The sequence below is a fragment of the Scyliorhinus torazame genome, chromosome 3 (assembly GCF_047496885.1).
Source record: "Scyliorhinus torazame isolate Kashiwa2021f chromosome 3, sScyTor2.1, whole genome shotgun sequence".
Lineage (NCBI taxonomy): Eukaryota > Metazoa > Chordata > Chondrichthyes > Carcharhiniformes > Scyliorhinidae > Scyliorhinus > Scyliorhinus torazame.
This window is the reverse complement of record NC_092709.1, coordinates 314,461,390-314,488,142: the sequence shown is the minus strand read 5'-3', so window position 1 is coordinate 314,488,142 and position 26,753 is coordinate 314,461,390. Positions and strand designations below refer to the sequence as shown.

General features: G+C 49.2%; 1 long non-coding RNA gene across 3 annotated transcripts in view; it reads left to right on the top strand.

Moving 5' to 3' along the window:
* Positions 1-26,118, top strand: part of LOC140409624 (uncharacterized) — an 89,044-nt gene extending 62,926 nt beyond the window's left edge. For all 3 annotated transcript variants that reach the window (XR_011940441.1, XR_011940440.1, XR_011940442.1), the window contains 2 exons: positions 25,566-25,691; positions 25,924-26,118. This is a non-coding gene — a long non-coding RNA (uncharacterized lncRNA). The remainder of the gene's footprint in view (positions 1-25,565; positions 25,692-25,923) is intronic.
* The last annotated feature ends 635 nt before the right edge of the window (positions 26,119-26,753 follow it).

Genomic DNA, 26,753 nt, shown 5'->3' with positions numbered 1-26,753 from the left:
CATTAACGATAGAGAGAACATGTGAAGCCTTTAGAAAGGTTATTATCTGAGAAGAATTTAGAGATTCACTTACTTGGGTTATTAGGATGCATATCGAGGAACAAAAAGTTAAAACTGCAGGACAGGCAGCAGAATTAGTGATGATTACAAACTAGCCATAGAACCAAACCTTATTCCCATCATCCTTTTGAACATGAGAAGGATAGAAAGTGGGAAGGAGAAAGAAAACAAATAGTCAAGAAAGAGATGGAACAGTTGGAAATGATCAGGAAATTTCACGTCAGAGCAAAAAAGAACTGGCTGAGGGTGGAAGTCATATTTGGAGGCCTAAGTGTTTGACCTATTCTACAAGTATTCAATGTCTCCTATTATATCTCTTCTTTGGTTTGCTTTGCTGTGCCTTTATTATTCATGTGTTTTTTGCCTCGCTGATTTCTTTAATGCTTCTGATTTTTGTCATATTTAATTAAAGCTAGCCACCTAACCACATCCTATTCAGCCTTTTAGCACCGGTTGCTGGAGCTGTTACCTCTATTGTGTGAAGGGTTCTAGATGTATTCTACATTTTATTACAGGAAATGATAGTTGCAGACAACACACACGGTGATGCAAAGAAGAGCATGGAGAGATAATATAAAATAAGGGGTAAAATTTTAAAAGGGGTTCAGGAGCAGAGGGACCAGGGTGTTTATGTGCAAAGGTCATTGAAGATGGAAAGACAGGTGGAGAGAGCAGTTAGTAAAGCATATAGTATTCTGGGCTTTAATATAGGGGCGTGGAGCACAAGAACAAGGAGGTTATGCTCAACTTATACAAGAGACTAGTTAGTCTCAGATGGAATACTGTGTACAGTTCTGGGTGCCGCACTATAGGGAGGATGTGAACGTATTGGAGAGAGTGCAGAAGAGGTTTACAAGAATCATGCCAGGGATGAGAAACTTCAGTTTTATTTCTATTTTTAAAATTTATTATTCATTTACGTGATGTGGACATCGCTGGTTAGTCCAGCATTTATTGTCCATCCCTAGTTGTCCTTCAGGAGATGGTGGTGAGTTGCTTTCTTGAACCGCTTCATTTCTTCAGGTGTAGGTACACCCACTGTGCTATTAGGGAGGGAGTTCCAGGATTTTGCCCCTGCGACAGCGAAGAAACGGCGATATATTTCCAAGTCAGGGTGGTGAGTGACTTGGAGGGGAACCCCCAGGTGGTGAGGTTCCCAGGTATCTGCTGCTTTTGTCCTACTAGATGGTAGTGGTCGTGGGTTTGGAAGGTGCTGTCTAAGGAACCTTGGTGAGTTACTGCAGGGCATCTTGCAGCTGGTACATACGGCTGCCACTGTTCGAGGGTGATTGAGGGTTTGAATGTTTGTGGAAGGAGGAGCAATCAAGCGGGCTACTTTGTCCTGGTTGGTGTCGAGCTCCTTGAGTGTTGTTGGAGCTGCACTCATCCAGGCAAGTGGAGAGTATTCCATTACATTCCTGACTTGTGCCTTGTAGATAGTAGACATTTGGGGAGTCAGGATGTGATTAACGTGCTGTAGAATTCCTAGCCTTTGATCTGCCCTGGTAGCCACAGTATTAATGTGGCTAGTCCAGTTCAGTTTCTAATCAATGGTAAACCCCAGGATGTTGATTGTGGGGGATTCAGCGATGGTAATGCCATTGAACGTCCAGGGGCGATGGTTAGATCCTCTCTTGTAGGAGATGGTCACTTGTCTGACACAAATGTAACTTCGGGATAGATTGGAGAGGTTCTTCTTGTTGAGAAGAAAGCTGAGAGGAGATTTGATAGAGATGTTCAAAATCATGAGTGGCTGGAAAAAGTAGATTGGGAGAAACTATTCCTGCTTATAGAAGGATCTAGAATGAGAGGGCAAAGAAACAAATGTGAGAAAAAACTTCTTCACACTGCGTATGGTTTGGGTCTGGAATGCACTGCCTGGAAGTGTGGTGGAGGCAGGTTCAATCGAGGCGTTCAAGAGGGCATTAGGTGATTAATGGAATAGAAGTGCCTTGCAAGGGTATGGGGAAAAGGCAGGGAATGGCACTAAGTCAGGATGCTTCTATGGAGAGCTGGTGCAGACACGATGGGCCGAATGGCGTCCTTCTGCGCTGTAACAATTCTGTGATTGTATGAATTAGCTGCAGGTGAAAGTTGCTCAGCTAAAGCTGCAGGGTCTTTCTCTGTTTTTTTAATCCATACTACGTTGGTCAATGTTCTTCTGAAATGTCACCTCTTCTTTTCTTTAAGGTGCCCATGAGCTGTCACCCCTACAATCTCCACTTCCAATATTAAAATTATCCTAATCCTGCAATCACCTACTGCACCTCATTTTTCCCAAGGCTTGAAAACTAGAGAATTTCTAATTCCCTTCCCTCTTTCCTTCTTCCTTCAAATGGCACGTGTTTAATATTCAAGCTAGGCCACAACCTAGGTATTGTTGCTTAATTCTTCTCTTATATTTTTCCATTTTCATGATATTCAATACTACAGGCATCTGACTACACATGCTATAAACTGTTATAAATTGTCGTTTGGCAGTGCAAAACCTGAATATTGATGAAAAAAGACATGTTTTCAAAGCTTTTCATCTTGTACTCAAGACAATTTGAAAGATTGGGAATTGTAAAGGGAACACAATTCATACTGCATGAGAAGTGATTCATTGAGGTGTTGCCATGGAGATAGACATTATAACCAGTGTTTTAAAGTTATTTATGCTATATTAGGAGATTTAAAAAACAAAGCATTTAACACTTCAAATCTTCAGATGTAGGCTGGATTTGCAGTTTAGCAGAGACAGCTTATGAGTGCGCTTACGTAACTGTTCCTGTGTGAAGTCTCTTAATACCACGTGTTAGGGTATTACCTACCAGATCTTGAGTTACTACAGGTTTTCTTTCCTTTTGTTTTGTTTTTAATAAATTTAGAGTACCCAATTATTTTTTTTCCCAATTAAGGGGCAATTTAGCGTGGCCAACTCACTTACCCTGCACATTTGAATGAAAATGAAAATCGCTTATTATCACAAGTAGGCTTCAAATGAAGTTACTGTGAAAAGCCCCTAGTCACCACATTCCGGAGCCTGTTTGGGGAGGCTGTTACGGGAATTGAACCGTGCTGCTAGCCTGCCTTGGTCTGCTTTCAAAGCCAGCGATTTAGCCCTGTGCTAAACAGCCCCGGGTTTTGGTTTGTGAAACCCACACAGACACGGGGAAAATGTGCAAACAGGTTTTATTTTCAAATTTACAGAAAACGAAGGTTGTGTTCTGAAGACTTTTATTTGGTTTACCATGGGCAATCATTTTACTGGACATCAACTCTAGTTAATTCTATTTTGATCTTCATTCTGAAACATGTGCCCTGTAGGGATATTTACACCCCCCCACCACATTCCCCACCCCCCAGCTCCACCCTCCATGATGAACAAAGCGTGTAGCTCACGATCGCCCTCTGTGCCCCCGCAGGAGAAGTTGGTCCACACCAGTTGTGACCTGGAACAGCGTGGCACAGTGGGGCATGTGCCACCAGCAAGTGACCCAGGACCATCCGGCCCCAGGACCCAGGGCGGACGCTTGCCAGGAGCGTCGAAGGTCATGGGATGTGATAAGCGACAGGCTGCCTCCACCTCTCATGTGCATCCTGGGGTCACACCTAGACATAGCGGTAGAGCGCAGAAGGTTAAGCAGGTCGAGGATCACCAAGACGACACTGGGTGGGAAGCGGGGAAGGGATGGGAGAGGGGTTGGGAGGGGTGGGAAAGGAAAGGTGGGGCGGCACCATCGGGGGTAGGGGCAGTTGGGGACACATATGTACAGCATTAAAATACATTGCACCATAGAAATATGACGCCTTATGCACTGTCTTGAGCAATGCAGGCTGATTACCAATCTCCTGCCCGAGCACCTCACCCATTGGACATGGTGGTCCTGCATTTCTCCTCCCACCCCAGGCACATCATGTGCAGATGATGGGTGTGAGCGAGCACTCAGCAGACAGGCAGGAGCCAGACTGCAGTATAGATTGAGGATCACCAATACTCATCTCTCAGTGGGGTATCATCACCCCCCCTAGCCTTCGACAGTGCCGACTCAGCCCCATCACCCTTGAGTAATGTTACTTAGACCCTGGGAGGGTGAAACAGGGAGGGGGGGAATGGATGGGGGGAAGGGGGTGGGGGTGGGGGGGAAAGGGGAGGAGGGGGTGGGGAGAGGGGCAGGAGGGAGCGATAGGGAGGGGGTGAGATGACAGACGAGGCCAAGCCCTAATTGAAGTGGCTGAGGATATGGGCCTCCCTGGCCCACTGGGTATGTCAGACACTTGCTGCTGCCACCCGTCTTCCATCCTCCCACTTGTCATGTGGGCCCTCCCCAGGCTGGTCCTCCAATCCCTCCTGGTCCGGTGCCTCCTCATCCTCGGAGATGGCCATATGTCCACCAGCACCTCGGCCAGCTGCTGTGCCAGTTTGTGGAGGGCACAGCAGACCACTACAAAGTGGGCAACCCTCTGGGAGGTGTACTGCGGGGCATCACCAGAGAGGTCGAGGCGTCGAATTCACATTTTGAGCAGTCCAATGCCCCATGACCCAGGTGGCCACATGGACCTTGTTGTATCAGGTCGAGGCATCGGTGGGTGTTGCTTAGCAACGGAGGTCTTGTAAGGTATAGAAGCTTCTAAGTTATGGTTTTAGCTGAATTTGTGGGCAGTTGGAGACAGGACACTGAGGAGTGAGCGTCTCTCAACTCTGTTGGGAGAAGCTGGACAGGACAAAGGAGTTGCAAAGATGCAACCTTTCAAAAGAACAATGTATAATGCAGAAAAACAGGGAATTGGGACAGAAATAATGTTCAAGACACCTTGAGTTAAGAGAACAGATGTGGAGATGCCGGCGTTGGACTGGGGTGAGCACAGTACGAAGTCTTACAACACCAGGTTAAAGTCCAACAGGTTTGTTTCGATGTCACTAGCTTTCGTAGCGCTGCTCCTTCCTCAGGTGAAGGAAGGAGCCTCACCCCTCACCTGAGGAAGGAGCGGCGCTCCGAAAGCTAGTGACATCGAAACAAACCTGTTGGACTTTAACCTGGTGTTGTAAGACTTCGTACTAAGAGAACAGAGACCAAGGTATTGTTCAGAAGAATTCAAGGAAGGGTAAACAAAGTGTTAAAGAGACATATGCAGTAATCAGATTTAAAGTAGGACAGCAGACTTCATTTAATGTCATTTTAGTACAGTACAGTCTGGGAATCAAGAATTAAAGCAATTATGAGCAGTTTGTACAACAGTCAAGACAAAGAAATCCGAAATGGGTTGGTGTAAAATCCTGGACTGGATTCACTATTAAAAGTGGAAAGGAAGCTCTGTTTAAACTGTAATTTGGAAACCCTGGTCTGGATTTCAGAATACAAACTGCTAAGGGAAAGCATTCTTATGAGAGAAGATTTTAAAGCCTGTTATTACGAGTGGAGTATAGAAACTCTCATGTAATCATCATCTGGGGCGATTCTGAGGGGAAATCCATAGACACTAACTTGGGTTCAGAGCAGAGTGTGTGTATTTGACCACTGTCAACATGAAATGAAATGAAATGAAAATAGCTTATTGTCACAAGTAGGCTTCAATGAAGTTACTGTGAAAAGCCCCTAGTCGCCACATTCCGGCACCTGTTCGGGGAGGCTGGTACGGGAATTGAACCATGCTGCTGGCTTGCCTTGGTCAGCTTTAAAAGCCAGCGATTTAGCCCAGTGTGCTAAACCAGCCCCTATTAAAGCCTGTTATTACGAGTGGAGTATAGAAAGCAGATATGTGTGCTTAAAAGGGACTTTTTGTGTCAATGAGACCATTATTGTTTAAGGTGTACTCTATAATCCATGTTAATCTTTAAATATATGTGTATTTGTTAAGCTAAAGTAGGAAGTAAAGGAGTATTGTATTATAATCCAATTTTCCAATATTTAATAAATGTTTTTTCTTGTTGTTGAAACTAATTAGCGATCCTGTAACTCTGTTCCTCCACGTCTTATAAAAAAAAATGTTACGCTCTTTGGAGCCAGGGTTCCATTCTGGGATCTTCCTGTTCAGCTATAACATCAACTGGGATTGTAACAGTCACTTGAGTGTTTTCAAATTCCCCTCTCAAAAAGACACTTAGATCCACATAAATTTACATCTTATTTCTAATATTTAGCAATAAAAATGTAGCTCATCTACAATTCTGCTTTCCTGACAATATGATAGAATTTAAGTTTGAAAGGTTTGTAAATATAATGGGCTGGTTTCTCCTCTGTCGGGATTCTCTGTTTCTTCGGCAGACTGGGGATTTCCCAATGGCGTGGGGCTGCCCACAATGGGAAACCCCATTTGCCGGCTGGCGAGACGGCCTCCGCAGAATCCCACCCAATATTCCTGGTTATATTTGCAGGAGCACGAGGGAATGAAAATGGTGGGATAAATCTCCTTTGCACCTTTTCCAAAGCTTCCACATCCTTCCTAAAATGAGGCGACCAGAACTGTACACAGTACTCCAAATGTGGCCTTACCAAGGTTTTGTACAGCTGCATCATCACCTCACGGCTCTTAAATTCAATCCCTCTGTTAATGAACGCTAGCACACCATAGGCCTTCTTCACAGCTCTATCCACTTGAGTGGCAACTTTCAAAGCTGTATGAGCATAGACCCCAAGATCTCTCTGCTCCTCCACATTGCCCAGAACTCTACCGTTAACCCTGTATTCCGCATTCATATTTGTCCTTCCAAAATGGACAACCTCACACTTTTCAGGGTTAAACTCCATCTGCCACTTCTCAGCCCAGCTCTGCATCCTATCTATGTCTCTTTGCAGCCGACAACAGCCCTCCTTACTATCCACAACTCCACCAATCTTCGTATCGTCTGCAAATTTACTGACCCACCCTTCAACTCCCTCATCCAAGTCATTAATGAAAATCACAAACAGCAGAGGACCCAGAACTGATCTCTGCGGTACTCCACTGGTAACTGGACTCCAGGCTGAATATTTGCCATCCACCACCACTCTCTGACTTCTTTTTTCTAAAAATATGTTTATTCAAATTTTTCCAACAAAAACTTTTAACAAACAAACCCCCCATAACAAAAAGAAGAAAGAACACAAACACCACAATCAAAAATAATAAACTACTTATATATTGGGTTTCTCCCGCATATATTAACCCCCCCATATGACATTCAAAAGTACCCTTGGGGAAACCCCCCCCACCTGCCGAAACCCCCCCCCTCCCCCCCCCCCCCCCCCCCCCCACCGGGTTGCTGCTGCTGACCTCCTCCTAGCGCTCCGCGAGATAGTCTAGGAACTGTTGCCACCGCCTAAAGAACCCCTGCAGAGACCCTCTCAAGGCAAACTTTATCCTCTCCAGCTTAATGAACCCTGCCATGTCATTTATCCAGGCTTCCACACTGGGGGACTTTGCGTCTTTCCATAATAGCAAGATCCTCCGCCGGGCTACCAGGGACGCAAAGGCCAGGATACCGGCCTCTTTCGCCTCCTGCACTCCCGGTTCGTCCGTTACCCCAAAGAATGCCAGCCACCAACTTGGCTTGACCTGGACTTTCACCACCTTGGACATAGTCCTCGTGAAACCCCTCCAGAACCCATCCAGTGCCGGGCACGACCAGAACATGTGGACGTGATTCGCCGGGCTTCCCGAGCACCTCCCACATCTGTCCTCCATCCCAAAGAACCTACTCAACCTCGCCCCTGTCATATGCGCTCTCTGAGTAACCTTAAATTGTATTAAGCTGAGCCTGGCGCAAGAGGAAGAGGAGTTAACCCTACTCAGGGCATCAGCCCACAGACACCCATCAATCTCCTCCCCAAGCTCCTCCTCCCACTTGCCCTTTAGCTCCTCTACCGAAACTTCCTCCCCTTCTTTCATCTCTTGATAGATTGCCGAAACCTTGCCTTCTCTGACCCATACACCCAAAATCACCCTGTCCTGAATCCTCTGTGCCGGGAGCAACGGGAATTCCCTCACCTGCCGCCTCACAAACGCCCTCACTTGCATATACCTGAACGCATTTCCCGGGGGTAGCCCAAACTTCTCCTCCAGCGCCCCCAGGCTCACAAACGTCCCATCTATAAACAGGTCCCTCATTCTTCTGATCCCTGCCCAATGCCAGCTCCGAAACCCCCCATCCATCCCTCCCGGGACGAACCGATGGTTCTCCCGAATCGGGGACCAAACCGAGGCTCCCATCTCGCCTCTATGTCGTCTCCTCTGCTCCCAGATCTTCAACGTTGCCGCCACCACCGGACACGTGGTGTACCGTGTCGGCGAGAGCAGCAACGGTGCTGTCACCAGCGCCCTCAGGCTCGTGCCCCTGCAGGACGCCATCTCCAACCTCTTCCACGCCGCCCCCTCTCCCTCTATTACCCACTTACGGATCATCGCCACGTTGGCTGCCCAATAGTAGCCGCACAGATTCGGCAGCACCAGCCCTCCCTGTCCCTGCTATCCTCCAGAAACACCCTCTTTACCCTCGGGGTCTTATTTGCCCACACGAAACCCATGATACTCCTACCTACCCGTTTGAAAAAGGCCTTGGGAATCATAATGGGAAGGCACTGGAACACAAAGAGAAACCTCGGGAGGACCATCATTTTAATCGACTGTACCCTGCCCGCTAGCGAGAGTGGCAGCACATCCCATCTTTTGAAATCCTCCTCCATCTGCTCCACCAACCGCGTCAAATTGAGCTTGTGCAGGGCCCCCAGCTCCCAGCCACCTGGATCCCCAAATACCGAAAGTTCCTTTCCGCCCTCTTCAATGGTAGGTCGTCTATCCCCCTTCCCTGGTCCCCTGGATGCACCACAAAGAGCTCACTTTTCCCTACGTTGAGCTTATAGCCCGAGAAGTCCCAAAACTCCCTTAGGATCCGCATGACCTCCACCATCCCCTCCACTGGATCTGCCACATACAGCAACAGGTCGTCCGCATACAGCGACACCCGATGTTCCTCTCCCCCTCGGACCAACCTCCTCCATTTCCTGGACTCCCTTAGTGCCATGGCCAAAGGCTCAATTGCCAACACTCTCTGACTTCTATCGGTTAGCCAGTTCGTTATCCAACTGGCCAAATTTCCCACTATCCTATGCCTCCTTACTTTCTGCATAAGCCTACCACGGGGGACCTTATCAAATGCCTTACTAAAATCCAGGTACACTACATCCACTGCTTTACCTTCATCCACATGCTTGGTCACCTCCTCAAAGAATTTAATAAGACTTGTAAGGCAAGACCTACCCCTCACAAATCCGTGCTGACTATCCCTAATCAAACAGTGTCTTTCCAGATGCTCAGAAATCCTATCCCTCAGTACCCTTTCCATTACTTTGCCTACCACCGAAGTAAGACTAACTGGCCTGTAATTCCCAGGGTTATCCCTATTCCCTTTTTTGAACAGGGGCACGACATTCACCACTCTCCAATCCCCTGGTACCATCCCTGTTGACAGTGAGGACGAAAAGATCATTGCCAACGGCTCTGCAATTTCATCTCTTGCTTCCAATAGAATCCTTGGATATATCCCGTCAGGCTCGGGGGACTTGTCTACCCTCAAGTTTTTCAAAATGCCCAACACATCTTCCTTCTTAACAAGTATTTCCTCGAGCTTACCAGTCTGTTTCACACTGTCCTCTCCAACAATATGGCCCCTCTCATTTGTAAATACTGAAGAAAAGTACTTGTTCAAGACCTCTCCTATCTCTTTAGACTCAATACACAATCTCCCGCTACTGTCCTTGATCGGACCCACCCTCGCTCTAGTCATTCTCATATTTCTCACATATGTGTAAAAGGCCTTGGAGTTTTCCTTGATCCTACCCGCCAAAGATTTTTCATGCCCTCTCTTAGCTCTCCTAATCCCTTTCTTCAGTTTCCTCCTGGCTATCTTGTATCCCTCCAGTGCCCTGTCTGAACCTTGTTTCCTCAGCCTTACATAAGTCTCCTTCTTCCTCTTAACAAGACATTCAACCTCTCTTGTCAACTATGGTTCCCTCACTCAACCATCTCTTCCCTGCCTGACAGGGACATACATATCAAGGACACGTAGTACCTGTTCCTTGAACAAGTTCCACATTTCACTTGTGTCCTTCCCTGACAGCCTATGTTCCCAACTTATGCATTTCAATTCTTGTCTGACAACATCGTATTTACCCTTCCCCCAATTGTAAACCTTACCCTGTTGCACGCACCTATCCCTCTCCATTACTAAAGTGAAAGTCACAGAATTTTGGTCACTATCTCCAAAATGCTCCCCCACTAACAAATCTGTCGCTTGCCCTGGTTCATTACCAAGTACCAAATCCAATATGGCCTCCCCTCTGTTCGGACAATCTACATACTGTGTTAGAAAAGCTTCCTGGACACACTGCACAAACACCACCCCATCCAAACTATTTGATCTAAAGAGTTTCCACTCAATGTTTGGGAAGCTGAAGTCACCCATGACTACTACCCTGTGACTTCTGCACCTTTCCAAAATCTGTTTCCCAATCTGTTCCTCCACATCTCTGCTACTATTGGGGGGCCTATAGAAAACTCCCAACAAGGTGACTGCTCCTTTCTTATTTCTGACTTCAACCCATACTACCTCAAGGCATATACTCCTCGAACTGCCTTTCTGCAGCTGTTATACTATCTCTAATTAACAATGTCACCCCCCCCGCCCCCATCTCTTTTACCACCCTCCCTAATCTTATTGAAACATCTATAACCAGGGACCTGCAACAACCATTTCTGCCCCTCTTCTATCCAAGTTTCCGTGATGGCCACCACATCGTAGTCCCAATTACCGATCCATGCCTTAAGTTCACCCACCATATTCCTGATGCTTCTTGTGTTGAAGTATACACACTTCAACCCATCTTCGTGCCTGCAAGTACTCTCCTTTGTCAGTGTTCCCTTCCCCACTGCCTCACTACATGCTTTGGCGTCCTGAATATCGGCTACCTTATTTGCTGGACCACAAATCCGGTTCCCATTCCCCTGCCAAATTATTTTAAACTCTCCCGAAGAGTACTAGAAAACCTCCCTCCCAGGATATTGGTGCCCCTCTGGTTCAGATGCAACCCGTCCTGCTTGTACAGATCCCACCTTCCCCAGAATGCGCTCCAATTATCCAAATACCTGAAGCCCTCCCTCCTACATCATTCCTGCAGCCATGTGTTCAACTGCACTCTCTCCCTATTCCTAGCCTCGCTATCACGTGGCACCGGCAACAAACCAGAGATGACAACTCTATCTGTCCTGGCTTTTAACTTCCAGTCTAACTCCGTAAACTCGTTTATTACCTCCACACCCCTTTTCCCACCTACGTCGTTGGTACCAATGTGCACCACGACTTCTGGCTGCTCCTCCTCCCCCTTAAGGATCCTGAAGTCACGATCCGAGACATCCCTGGCCCTGGCACCCGGGAGGCAACATACCTTCCGGGAGTCTCGCTCGTGACCACAGAATCTCCTACCTATTCCCCTAACCATTGAATCTCCTGATACTATTGCTTTTCTATTCTCCCCCCTTCCCTTCTGAGCCCCAGAGCCAGACTCAGTGCCAGAGACCTGGCCGCTAGGGCCTTACCCCGGTAGGTCATCCGCCCTAACAGCATTCAAAACGGTATACTTGAAAGGAAACGGCTACGAGGGATCCCTGCACTGTCTGCCTGTTTGTTTTCTTTTGCCTGACTGTAACCCAGCTACTCTTGTCCTGTGTGGTTACCTCCCTGTAACTCTTCTCTATAACCCCCTCTGCCTCCCGGATAATCCAAAGTTTATCCAGCTCCAGTTCCCTTACACGGTCTCTGAGGAGCTGGAGTTGGGTGCACTTCCCGCAGGTATAGTCAGCAGGGACACCAGTGGTATCCCTCACCACCCACATCCTACAGGAGGAGCATGCAACTGCCGTAGCCTCCTCTTACCTTACAGAATATAGCTGCCCTGTGGACCAACTGGACCTCCGCCCTCCGACTCTGCTCCCAGTCAGCTGCACTCGCTGTAAACTCCCGGCTCCCTTCTCGCTCTTTGCGGAAATGTAGGAAATGAAATGAAAGGGGCATCTTGCTCCCTCCTCACCTAACTCCCTCAGTCACCAAACTCTCACGATAGCACTCAAATGCACCCAAATTCAGCACTCAGTGCAAACAAAACAATTCTGGGAGATGTACCAACAGGAGTACAATGAGAGTGGGTGAGGAGTTGAGGGGGTAATCAGACCAGCCACAATCTGATTGAATGGCGGAGCAGGCTCGAGGGGTTGAGTGGTCTCGCCCTGCTCCTATTACAGACGTTCATATGTGATTTTACCAATGCCAAGAAAGGTTGCAATTAAGGTAATGCACGCAGTAAAATAAACCACATTTTCAGATGTTTTGCAAGACCAAAATATGAATGTGTAATGTGTAATTAAATTATGTAAATGTAGGTGAAAAATTGAAAAACAGTGAAAATAGAAATGTGCATTAGGATAAAAGGGTAAAAAAATGCCAACAAACAGGCCAACTGGTTAGCAGTGGAAATCTACTAATATGCGATGATTCAAATAGATAATAAATATGCTGCTACTCCAAAATACTACAAGGTCAAAAGAGGATGCATCAATGTATAGAGTTTGTTCAGGTGAAGGAATGCAGAGTTCATCAACAAGTAGACAACTAAAGCAAACAGCTTTCCAAGTTGTCAGTGAAATATGAAGACAGATCATTGACGGAATGAATGAATTCAAGGATGGGCAACAAATGCTGGCTGACCCAGCGATGTCCACATTCTGTGAAAAAATAAATAGAAAACTCACCCTCCCGTCTTCAATACATATCCTTCCTTCTTCCTGGCACTTATGTACCAGATCACACCCTTAGGCTAGAACCAGAAGTCATATTTAAGGTAAAACTATGATGCACTAAGCGTCAAGAACCACAAAGACATGTGAGACTTTAACCAAAGCTTTAATACACTACATAGGAAGATTACCCGACACAGACGACCCCAGACAAAATGGGTCCGGTCTCAGTAGCTGGGTCTTATACCTACTCCCGGGGGAGTGGCCAAGGCGGAGCTCTCCGTGGCCAGGTCAGGTTACATACAGGTGACCGAACCTCTACAGAGCTACAGTACAATACACAGTACCATACACAGGATTACAGGGCCACGTTACACACAACTATTATATAACTATGTACAATGCTAGGGAAGTACAGTGGTGTATCACCACATTCACCCCTTGTTTAGAAGGAAGTCCGGGGTGAAAATATGGAGTAGCAAACACAGTGAACAAACAGGGAGTAACAAACAGAGTCCATCAGGAGGTTCCGTGTCGTCAGAGGTCGAGACGAACGATGGGTTTGGTCGATCTCTTTGAACGTTGGAGATGCGGCGCTGAGGTAGTGTCCGGCCGTATCCGTGCGGTCGGTGGTGCTGGGTCGCGAGGCGGCATGACGTCCCCCACTGCTTCGGCTGGCTCGAGGCGAAACTGCGGGATGACAGCGGCTGGCACGGAGAAGTAACAGGCCGAGGGATCGACGGGAGCAGAGAGGGAGCGGGGTGGAGGTTGCGGGGCGGGGGCGGCGGGGGCCCCAGAGGGGGCCAGGTCCTTGATGGAGACTGTCTCCTCACGCCCGTCGGGGTACGCTATGTACGCGCACTGTGGGTTGGCGTGGAGGAGACGGACTCTCTCCACCAGGGACTCCGCCTTAGAGGTCCGCACGTGCTTGCGGAGCAGGACGTCTCCCGGGGACAGGAGCCAGGACGGAAGCGATGTCACGGATGCCGATCTCCTGGAGAAGAGAAACATCCGCTCATGAGGGGTAGCATTTGTTGCAGGACACAAAAGGGACCGGATGGAGTGGAGTGCGGCAGGGAAGGCCTCCTGCCAACGGGAGACTGGTAGGCCTTTGGACTTGAGGGCTAGCAGCACGGCCTTCCAAACTGTCGCGTTCTCCCTCTCCACCTGTCCGTTCCCCCGGGGGTTGTAACTGGTCGTCCTGCTCGAGGCAACGCCCCTGGCGAGCAGGTACCGACGCAGCTCCTCACTCATGAAGGAGGAGCCCCGGTCACTGTGAATGTAATTGGGATAACCGAACAGCGTGAAGAGGTCGTGCAACGCTTTGATGACGGTGGCGGAGGTCGTGTCGGGGCAGGGAATGGCGAAGGGGAACCGTGAGTACTCACCGATGACATTGAGGAAGTACGTGTTGCGGTTGTGGGTGGGGAGGGGCCCTTTGAAGTCAATGCTGAGACGTTCAAAGGGGCAGGTAGCCTTGATTAGGTGCGCCTTGTCTGGCTTGTAGAATTGCGGCTTGCACTCCGCACAGACTTGGCAGTCCCTAGTCATGGCCTTGACCTCCTCGACTGAGAAGGGCAGGTTGTGGCCCTTGGTGTAGTGGTAGAACCGCCTGACGCCCGGGTGACAGAGGTCATTATGTAGTGCCCGCAGTCGGTCATCCTGTGCGTTGGCACAAGTACTACGGGACAGGGCATCAGGAGGGTCATTGAGCTTACCTGGCCGGTATAAGATACTATAATTGTAGGTTGAGAGTTCGATCCTCCACCGTAATATCTTATCATTTTTGATTTTACCTCGTTGTTTGTTGTCGAACATGAACGCAACTGATCGTTGGTCAGTAACGAGGGTAAATGGTTTTCCGGCCAGGTAGTGCCTCCAGTGCCGGACGGCTTCCACTATGGCCTGTGCCTCCTTCTCAACAGAGGAGTGGCGGATCTCGGGGCCATGGAGTGTGCGGGAAAAGAAGGCGATGGGCCTGCCCGCCTGGTTGAGGGTGGCACCCAGGGCAAAGTCGGAGGCATCGCTCTCGACTTGGAATGGTGCAGACTCGTCTACCGCATGCATGGCGGCTTTGGCGATAGCGGTTTTTAGGAGGTGGAAGGCCTGGCAGGCCTCGGGCGAGAGGGGAAATGAGGGGGAACGGAGGAGGGGTCGGGCCTTGTCAGCGTACTCGGGCACCCACTGGGCATAGTCGGCAAAGAACCCGAGGCATCGCCTCAGTTCTTTGGGGCAGGTGGGAATGGGGAGTTCGAGAAGGGGGCGCAGACGGTCGGGATCGGGGCCGAGGACACCGTCCTCCACCACGTAGCCGAGTATGGCGAGGCGGGTGGTGCCGAAAACACATTTTGCCTCGTTGTACGTGAGATTGAGGCGTTTGGCAGTTTGGAGGAATTTAGTAAGGTTGATGTCATGGTCCTGCTGGTTGTGGCCGCAGATGGTGATGTTGTCCAGATACGGGAAGGTAGCCCGCAGTCTGTTCTGGTCCACCATTCGGTCCATCTCCCGTTGGAAGACCGAGACTCCATTGGTGACGCCAAAGGGTACCCTAAGAAAGTGGTAGAGGCGGCCGTCCGCCTCGAAGGCCGTGAAGTTACGGTCCTCCGGGCGGATAGGGAGCTGGTGGTAGGCGGATTTCAAGTCTATGGTGGAGAACACCCGGTACTGTGCAATCCGGTTGACCATGTCAGATATGCGGGGGAGGGGATACGCATCAAGCAGCGTGTACCGGTTGATGGTCTGACTGTAGTCAATGACCATGCGGTGTTTCTCGCTAGACTTGACTACCACCACTTGGGCTCGCCAGGGGCTGGTGCTGTGAGCAATGATCTTTTCCGAGAGAAGGCACTTAATCTCCGCTTGAATGAATTAGCGGTCCCCGAAACTGTAACACCGACTTTTAGTAGCCACGGGCTTGCAGTCAGGGGTGAGATTAGCAAAAAGTGAAGGGGGGGGGGATCCTGAGCGTGGAGAGACTACAGGTGGGACCCGGGGGGGGGGGGGGGGGGGCGGGGGGGGATCATGGAAGAACTGGGGGTTGGAGACCGTGAGGGGGGGGGAGGGGGCCGTTAAAATGCAAGGTGAGGCTGCGCAGGTGGCATTGGAAGTCTAGGCCGAGGATCGCGGCGGCGCAGAGGTGAGGGAGGACCATGAATTTGAAATCCTGGAACACCGCGCCGTTCACTGAGAGGGTGACGACGCAGTAGCCCGAAACCTCGGCCGACTGGGAGTTGGAGGCCATGGAAATATGCCTGCGCGTGGGTAGTACCTTGAGGGAGCAGCGGCGCACGGTGTCCGGGTGGAGGAAGCTCTCCGTGCTGTCGCTGTTGAAGAGGCAGGTAGCAGTAAAACAATTTACCTGAACCTCCATGGTGGATCTGGCGAGCTGATGCGGTCAGTCCTGGTCGAGGACGATGGATGCGATGGTGGAGCTGTTGGAGAAGGGTGCCGGATCCGGGGAGCGGCCTGTGGAAGAAGGTTGCGGCGCCCAGGCGTCGTAGGCTGTTGTTGGAGGCCAAGTTGCTGTCGTTGGCTGCATCTCAGTTGTTTGCAGCATTTCGAAAGGTCCGAAAGGTTGCGCAGGTCCGAAAGTGACGATCGGCGGCGGGGCGGACCCGGAAGCGACGATCGGCGGCGGACCGGAAGTGACGTGCGGCGGACCGGAAGTGAAGGAAGCCGGGCCGGGGATAATCAAAGATGGCGGCACCCATGCGTCGCACATGTCGAATAGCGAGCCGGGAACGGAGGATGGCGGCACCCAGGAGTAGCAGGCCGCGGTGTTGGACCCCGAGGTAGCGGTGGAGCGGCAGACGTTTGCAAAATGGCCTTTCTTGCCACAGGCTGAACAGGTAGCATCTCTAGCAGGGTAGCGTTTCCTGGGGTGTTTTGCCTGGCCACAAAAGTAACACTGGGGCCCAGGCATTATTTTTACTGCTGGTGTGGCTGGGTGGGCCGTGACTTGCAGGGGTTGTTGCTGGGCGGGCGGCAGGGAGGTAGCGGCCACGTAGGGAACGTGGGCAGGCGCATAGGAAGTTTGGGCAGGCGTGTAGGACGCATTATTGTCATAGGCTGCCTGTTGGGCCTCTGCCATAGTGACTGCCGTGTCCAGAGTCAGGGTAGTTTGTGCCAGTAGGAGTTGGCGAATTGGGATGGAAGCGATGCCGGCTACAAAGGCATCGAGCGCCAGGGCCTCAGTGTTCTGCTCAGCGGAGACTGCTGGCGCGTTGCAGGTGAGCGCGAGGGCACGGAGGTCCCGAACGAACACGGATAGGGGTTCACCCGGCTGCTGGTGCCGGGAGGCGAGGCGGTGGCGGGCGTAAATAGAATTAACAGTTCGTGCATACCGACTTTTGAGCTTCACGATGGCATCGGTGTAGGTCGTTGTTCCCGTGATGAGGTCGAAAAGCCCGTAGTCGAGCCGTGAGCACCGGAGGTTGAGTCGGTCAGCGTCCGTTTAAGCGAAGGCGGAGGATGCTTCCAGGTAGGCCTCGAAACACCGGAGCCAGCAGTTGAAAAGGTGATCCGCGCGTGGAGCGTGGGGGTCGAGCGAGAGTTTGTCGGGTTTCAGAGCAGCCTCCATTATAACTGTAGTGCATTAAATTGATGCGCTAAGCGTCAAGAACCACAAAGACATGTGAGACTTTAACCAAGGCTTTAATACACTACATAGGAAGCTTACCCGACACAGACGACCCCAGACAAAATGGGTCCGGCCTCAGTAGCTGGGTCTTATACTTAACTCCCGGGGGAGTGACCAAGGCGGAGATCTCCGTGGCCTGGTCAGGTTACATACAGGTGACCGAACCTCTACAGAGCTACAGTACAATACACAGTACCATACACAGGATTACAGGGCCACGTTACACACACAACTATTATATAACTATGTACAATGCTAGGGAAGTACAGTGGTGTATCACCACAGACTACAACATACATGGCATTCTGCAATGACAAAAAGTCTTCCGTTAGAGGATGGGAGCCGCCTCTGGGGTTTGTTGCATCTGCAGGAAGTTGTCCTCATGCATCCACATAAGAAGGAAGTTCAGCCAGCATCTTTCTCTTTATAGTAAGAGCTGTGAGCTCTGAGTGCACAAGCTCTTCAGTCAAGCGCAGACTTTTTCCAAGGATTAACTCAGGCCTGACAGGCTCTTTTTCCATTGCCAAATCCTTTTGCTCACTTGTCGTGCGCAATTTTGTTTTCTCCACTTCCTATTCGCTGTGTCAAAGTCCAAGAACTCGCTCCCTGTGGGTGGCAGCACTGTGGGTGCACCTGCACTGGATGCCTCCAGCATGTAAAATGTGTATTCAATGCCGCCGAACCCCTTGCGATCGCCCTGCGAGACACGAAAGGCTGGAAAGGTATCGACGAGGATGCAGAGAGCGCAGATATTCACTCTATGTGGATGACCTGCTCCTCTACATGTCGGACCCACAGAATGGCTTGAAGATAATCTTGAAGCTTCTGGAAGAGTTCAGGGCCTCCTCGGGCTAAAAACCCAAACTGGGCAAGAGCAAGATAATCCCAGTGAACCCGAATGAGGGAAGGACGGAGCTGGAGGGTCTACCATTCAACCTTGCCCAAAACAAATTCCGTTACCTGGGGATCCAGATAGCCCATGACTGGACACGGATCCACAAATGGAATCTGGCGGAGGAAGTCAAAAAGGACCTACAGAGATGGGATACACTCCCGCTCTCCCTGGCAGGGAGGGTACAGACGGTCAAGATGAACATACTGCCAAGGTTCCTGTTTAGATACATACCGATCTTCATCCCCAAGGTTTTTTCCAAGGAATAGATAAAATGATTATGGCATTTGTGTTGGTCAGGGGTGGGGGGAGAATCCAAGAATCTTCAAAACTACACTGCAGAGGAGAAACATGGGCGGCCTGGCCCTTCCGAACTAATAATACTACCACTGGGCCGCCACAGCCGAGAGAGCGAGGGGATGGGTAAGGTAACCGCGCACGGAATAGTTGAGGCTGGAGGAGTCCTCCTGGAAGGGAATGACCCTCCAACCCCTAGGCACGGAGGCGCTCCCAACCCCCCAGGCAAAATGCACGTCCATTCCAGTGGTGGTAGCTACTTTAAAACGTGGAACCAGATGAGACAGCACTTCGGCGATGCGGATTCTGGCGATGAGGATTCAGTGGATTCAGTCGATATAGGTTCTATGCATCTGGCCCACCTCGCCTAGGCTTCGGCGGGCTCGACTATTAACCATCGAAATGCCACTCATAGGAACGCCGGAACCTTTTGATGCAGGTACAGATGGTTGGGGGCAATATGTTGAACACATAGACTATTTGTTTTGAACAAATATGATTACTGGCGATGCATGAGAAACGGCTGAACTACTGACGACTTGTGGAGGCCCCACCTACAGTGTGACAAAGAGCTTTACTCACCTGGATGCCCCAAATTCCTGGTCGTTTGCTCACCTGGTGACCCTGGAGGGGAAACATTTCGACTCAAAACCACCGCTCATTGTACACCGGTTCCAGTACCACATGGCTGCTCAGGCCCAAGCCGAGTCGGTGAGTGCCTTTCTGGCCCGCCTCCGAAAACTAGCTGAGTTTGGGAATTTGGAGTGACACTGAATGAGACACTCATGGACCATTTGGTGAGTGGACCCCGCGATGTGACCTCGCAACGGAAATGACTAGTTGAGGCCCACCTGGACCTGCAACACATGGTGGCGAGAGCTATCTCCAGAGAAAGTCCCGCACAAGGAGACCAGGAACTCCAGAGACTGACATTGCTCAGTCTGGAACACAATCACAAGTACCTACTGCACTCGACTAGACCTGAGGAAGCTGGCCGCCGACAACGGGCACCTACCAGAGGAACACGGACCACTGTAATAGAGGCAGAGGACGCCACCGGACGTTCTCCCCAGACCAGGAGGAACAGGAATATGACCACCAGCCAGCGTGGTCAGAAACCAGAGACACAGAAGGTCCCATGAGGATCTACCTGCCCGCCACCCGTTAGGCGCGACCACGCCCCACGTGACAGGGCTTACTACATGGAAGATGTGGACGGCACTTATCAGCAGTTACACTGCATGATTGCACCAAGGGTAGCGCCCGCCCGGATCTCACTGCGGATTAATGGACACTAAACCTGCATGGAACTCGACACTGGGGCAGCAGTGTTGGTAGTCAGTCGCCGTACGTTCGGCCGCATTCGGGCTGGCCTTCTATCACTGACCGCGTAGGACACCAGTGCACGGCTGGCGACTTATATGGAGGAACTTCAATGGTTCTGGTCGAGTATGGTCAACAGTCTGCAAACCTTCCTCTGGTGGTGGTCAGAGCTTGTTGGGACGTGTTTGGTTATACCACCTGCGGTTAGATTGGTGGTGGGTATGCCACATGCACCTACATTGACCTGAGGGAGTTCTGACGAGTTTTCCAGCGGTATTCCAGAATGGCTTGGGCACCATAAAAGGAGCCGTGGCCGAATAAGTGTGGACCCCATGGCTCGACCGCACTACTTCTGCGTCTGACCTGTGCCGTACGCCTTACGATCCAAGGTGGACGCGGAGTTGGACCAGATGGAGAACTTGGGCATCATCCACCCGATACAGTTCTCCGACTGGGCGCCGCCGGTCGTCCTATGATGAAACCGGATGCAATAATCTGCTTCTGTTTGGACGATAAAATGACAGTCAACCATGTGTCTTGTTTGAACCGTTACTCGGTTCCCCAGATCGAGGAGGGTACACGTTTATGAAACTCGACATGAGTCACACTTACCTCCAGTTGGGCCTGGTCCCCGGGTCCAGAAGCTTTGTAACCCTGAACACCCACAGGGGGCTATATGAGTACACCTGCCAGTCCTTTGGTGTTTTTTCCATATGTGCGATATTCCAGCAAGTAATGGAGAACATCCTGCAACGCCGGCCCTGCGTGGCAGTCTAACTTGACGGCGTTCCGATCACGGGCTCGTCCAACCAGGAGCACCTACAAAACCTGGCCGAGGTGCTGGAGAGTTTTGAGGATGCCAGCATCCGCCTCCGCCGGGACAAATGTGTATTCAATGCCACTGAAGTAACATACCTTAGCCACCGTGCACACCATCATGGCTTGCACCCAGTGGAAGAAATGGTACAAGCAATTGGGCAGGCTCCTGTACCAGATGACCCAATGGAACTCCGTTTGTTCCTGAGAATGGTAAACGACTATGGCAAGTTCCTACCAAACCTGACCAACACTTTAGCCCCCTCCACTGTCTGTTGAAGATGGGGCAACACTGAAAGTGGGGCCGAGAGTAGCAAATGGCTTTCGTCGAGGTGAAACAACAACTCTCCTCGTCATGACTGCTAACCCACTTCGACCCATCCCGGCCAATTCTGTTGACCTGCCACGCAGCTCTGTACGGCATCAGTGCCATGCTGGTCCATGGAATGGTTGACGGATCTGATGTCCCATCGCCTTCACCTCAAAAACGTTGGCCAACGCAGAGAAGTGGTATGCCCAGATCGAGAAGGAGGGTTTTGCTGTCGTATTCGGGATCAAGAAATTTTATCAACATGTCTATTGGCATCGCTTCACATTCTCATGGACCATAAGCCCCTCCTAGGCTCTTCAAGGAGGATCCGGATGATTTCCCCCCATTGCTTCCACCCGCATCCAGCGATGGTCATTGCTGCTTGCAGCGTATGACGATGTGTTGGAGCACCGTTCCGGGACAAAGATTCCCCACGTCGACGTATTAAGCCATAACATTCAAGGCGAAGAGTCAAGTGCTGGCAAATGGGATTAGTTGAGGCAGGTCAGGGCCTTTCATGCCTTAGTGTATACTCAATGGGCTGAAGGGCCTGTTCTGCACTGTAGTATTCTGTGATTCTAACTCCGACTCGGAAACCGAGATGGACATTCTGCCATCGCTGGAGGTGTCCATGCCGGATCCTGCGGCTACGCCGACATTGCCGCCACCGCCCAGACGTTCATCATGTAAGCGTCACTCCCTGGTCCGATATACGCCTCCTGACACTGCGAGATCACCGCCAGAACACCATCCACAGATGAAATGGTTGAAAGGCCCTGGATATGGATGTTGCTCCGGACTTGTTGGGGGGGGGGGGGGGGGGGGGGAGTGTTATAACCCCAATGGATGTCCCGGGATCAGGACTATATGAATTCCCTTGACCTCCCTGGAATATGAACTTCCACTTCAAGACTGGCAGGTCTTCCCCTTTAAGAGGGTGGGGTTCCCCTTTACAAAGAGGGCCCTGGTTGTATAAAACCCCGGCCTATCCGTGGTTGGGGAAGAGACACTTAGGGGAGTGGAGGAGTATTGTAATTGTATTGAAATAAACTAATAATAAACAAGTAATATACAAGTTACAAAAGGAAACACAACTTGATTCCAAAAAGATTAACTGTGCTGCTGTGACAGGACATAGAAAGAAAGGTGAGACCAATTTATCAATGAAGCTGGCACACATCTTTAAACTTCTCTGTTGGGGATTTTCACAGTAACATCACTGCAGTGTTAATGCAAGCCTACTTGTGACACTAATAAAATGTATTATTATTATATCTGACACTCCTGTGTGCCTTCTCAAGAATTTCATGGGCCATTCCTTATGGGGTTGAGATATTTAAAGTCAGAGGAGCAACTCCCAATGATTTGACTCTCCTGTGAGATGAATGCAAGCAATATGAAAGGGCCATGCTTCACATGGCATTCAGAGAAGATGGTGATGGACTACTTGTTCTTGCCTCCTCCTCTCATTAAGCATCTTGTGGTATTGCATTTCCATTTTGCGTGCTAACAAAGTTACAACTAATACCACTATGCCCTTGCAAATTGTATAAACCACCAATGTACACTGTCTTTATCTAATGCATCGCAAACAATTTTGAAATGATGGCATGAGATACCATTTATCCAAAATTCATCTCTGCTAATTTAGCAAAGATAACCTTCTTTAAAATTTAGAAAAATAAATATGAAAATAGAGGAAGACTGTGCTTAAAGTGTTTCTCTCCTTGGAGCACAGCAGGCTAGAAGGAGATTTGGTAGAGGGGTTCAAAATGTTTTAACATAGAACATAGAACAGTACAGCACAGAACAGGCCCTTCGGTCCTCAATGTTGTGCCGAGCATTGTCCAAAACCCAAGATCAAGCTATCCCACTCCCTGTCATTCTGGTGTGCTCCATGTGCCTATCCAATAACCGCTTGAAAGTTCCTAAAGTGTCCGACTCCACTATCACAGCAGGCAGTCCATTCCACACCCTAACCACTCTCTGAGTAAAGAACCTACCTCGGACATCCTTCCTATATCTCCCACCCTGAATCTTATAGTTATGGCCCCTCGTAACAGCTACATCCACCCGAGGAAATAGTCTCTGAACGTCCACTCTATCTATCCCCCTCATTATCTTATAAACCTCTATTAAGTTGCCTCTCATCCTCCGCTCCAAAGAGAAAAGCCCTAGCTCCCTCAACCTTTCCTCGTAAAACCTATCCTGCAAACCATGCAGCATCCTGGTAAATCTCCTTTACACCCTTTCCATTGCTTCCACATCCTTCATATAATGAGGTGACCAGAACTGCACACAATACTCCAAATGTGGTCTCACCAGGGTCCTGTACAGTTGCAGCATAACCCCACGGCTCTTGAACTCAAGCCCCCTGTTAATAAACTCTAACACACTTTTCATGAAAATGAAATGAAATTGTCACAAGTAGGCTTCAAATGAAGTTACTGTGAAAAGCCCCTAGTCGCCACATTCCGGCGCCTGTTCGGGGAGGCTGGTACGGGAATGGCTCTATCCATTTGAGTGGCAACCTTCAGAGATCTTCTCCCACGAACAGGACCACTACGGGAACCCCAAGATCTCTCTGTTCCTCCACATTCCTCGGAACCCTGCCGTTGACCCTGTAATCCGCATTCAAATTATTTCTCCCAAAATGGATCGCCTCGCACTTATCAGGGTTAAACTCCATCTGCCATTTTTCAGCCCAGAGAGAAATGTGGAAGAGCTGTTCTTACTGTGGAAGGGTCAGTAACCAGAGGACACAAATTGAAGAGCATTGGCAAAAGAATAAGAGGTGACACGAGTGGTACAACGAGTTATTGTGATTTGGAACACGCTGCCTGAAAGGATTGTGGAAGCAGATTCAATAATAATTTTCAAAGGGAAATTGAGTAAATATTTGAAGAAACATTTCAGAGTTATGAGAAAGAGCAGATGAGTGGAACTATTTGAATAGTTCTTTCAATGAGTCAACACAGCCAAGATGTGCCGGATGACTTCCCTTTTGTGCTATATCATTCTAGTCAACTAGTACTGCTTGTAAAAACCCCAACAATAGAGCCCACTCAGTATGAGAGTGCAATATCTTTGTTTCTAAATGCTTGTTGGCAGCTTTATCCCATCACAAGACTCTTCAGTGACAGCAAGGAATTCAGTTTTTATGTACAGATTTAGAACTGAACAGTGAATTTTAGTTTTGAGCAAGTAGATTTTTGATTGAGATCCAAAAGAGAAACTAGCATTTATATAGCACCTTTCATGAATTTAGGATCCCCCCAGGGTGCTGTACAGCTAAAGATGCACTTTAGAAGTGTAGTCACTGTGGAGGAGCCAATTTGTGCATAGCAAGCTTCTGCAAACAGCAATGTGATAATGATCAGATAATCTGACTTTTGTTTTCTGGTGATAATGATTGAGGGATAATATTGACTAGGATTCTGGGATAACTCCCTTGCTTTTCTTTGAAATAATGCCACTGAATATTTTACATCTATCTGAGGGAGCAGAGAGGGCCACGGCTTAACATTTCAGTCAAAAGATGGCACCTCCGAGACTGCATCCTTCCCTAAGTATACTCTAGAGCAGAGTTTTTCAAAGTGCGGGTCGTGAGCCACAGGTGGCCCTTGGATGGGTGTTGGCAGGGTCGTGGAGTGATCGGTCACGCCGTTCCCGTAGTGGTCCTGTTCGTGGGAGAAGCACCCAACGGCCGCTACCAGCTTTTAAAAGAAAATAAATTCGGCTGCATGGAGTCTTCTGGCCAGAAGTAGCAGCAGAGAGCAGGTCATGTGCCCTGCACACACACTTGAAGTCAAGTGCCCTCCATGTATGTGCTTTTGGTGCCAAATCACGGAGCAATGTTGCTTTCATTTTCCAACCACTGGCAAACAATGCAAGTGAACTGTGAAGATGAATGATTTTCTTAAAAGTAAGAGGCAGCCAGAGACTCAATAGGCAGTGTATCTAATGGACAGGATCTCACCACAGAATCTGCTGGGAAGACCTGCACAGGAGAGTCCAGGGCAGGACAGAACCGTGCTAGTGTTAGCTCTGTACAGAACACTAGGACCTCGTTTTAACAGCGTACAAAGAAGAAACTTAACAAAGCAATATAAAGGTGATTTTGAGGTGTGGCTTTGTCAATTGTACCAATGCAAATAAGGATGTAAAGCCCATGTGTGTTATATGCAAGGAAATACTGGCAAATGAGAGGCGAAGTTTCAGATTTTGAAAGAAGTGGTGGGTGAAAAATTTATTTTGAGGTTGAGACCCCAGAGTCAGTTATTAACTTAGAGCTGACTTCAAATTAAAAGACTATGCAGCTGTACCTGACCTGTATTACCACATTAAAAACATGCCAAAAGCCCATGAGGCAGTCAGCATTCTGGTGTAGCATCTCCCAGGAGTATCCAGTGCTGAGTAAATTTGTTGCTATTGCCCTTCAAAGCGACCTACATGTGTGACGTTGGATTTTTCATTTTCAGAAACATGAAGACGACACAAAGGAATTGGCTGAAATCCGCACCTGATATGTGCATTGCCCTCTCCTCCTTTAAACCTGATTCAAGTGAGTGCATGAGGACCAAGCAGGCTCCCCTTCCACATTAAAGGTGAGCAAACGTGATATATGTGGTGAAGGGTTGGCAAAAGTGGATCCTGGGGAAAAAAGTTTGAAAAGCACCGCTGTGAAGTGTGAATTTAAATCTTTGTGTTCAAGCCACTGAACCAAACACGTTTTGACTCCGAGGCATACGTGTTACCAAGCGATCCACAGCTTGCCTTATTCAAATAGCTTGGCTTTTCTACAAATGTAAGTATTTATAATGAAAATATGTATTTCAGTTACCGAAGAGCTGCATGGGACTTCAGAAAACCTGCCATGAGGACTTTAATGACTTCAGTATCGATGACATAGAGTTCCCAGACAGGCTGAAGGAGCACAAGGATATGTGATATTTATCTCAAGGTTCAAAGAGTTGTTCGATTTCGGAACTGCTATGAATAAAAACTCTGTATCTCAAAATGAGACACTCGTGGCTCCCTTTAGCTTTGCACATGCTCCTTTAATTCAGTAAGTACTAATTAGGGCTTGAATTTTCCTTCAATTTGTGGATTCATCACAGAGCAGGATTACAAGCTGCTCATCAACTATAGTTTTCTGTCTGGTCCATAATTATATATTCCGGGAAGCAGTTGTTTAGGTGGAACTATGTTAACTCCAAACTACTGTTAGAATGCATCACCCTCCAAATTGAGTTTTACTAGCCAGTCAAACAGGGTCTGCAGGAATTCCCCTGAGTACACTCTCTCTCCAACTGGCATTCAGTTATTAACACTGATGATAAATAATCTTTATTGTCACAAGTAGGCTTACATTAACACTGCAATGAAGTTACTGTGAAAAGCCCCTGGTCGCCACATTCCGGCGCCTGATCGGGTACACAGAGGGAGAGCCAATGAAAGAGGGCCGACGTCCTAGCTTTTGCTTCCCTAATCGCATGCCGGAATCGCACGAAGGAAGAGAGGAGGGAACTCGGGGGAACTGAGGGGAGCAGCACGGAGGGAGGGGGAGGGCGGAAGGCCCCCACCCCCAAAACCCGCAAGGCAGACTCAGCACAAAGCACAAAGGGAATGAGGGGGGGGAAGGGAAAATTAGGAGCCAGGTGTTATGG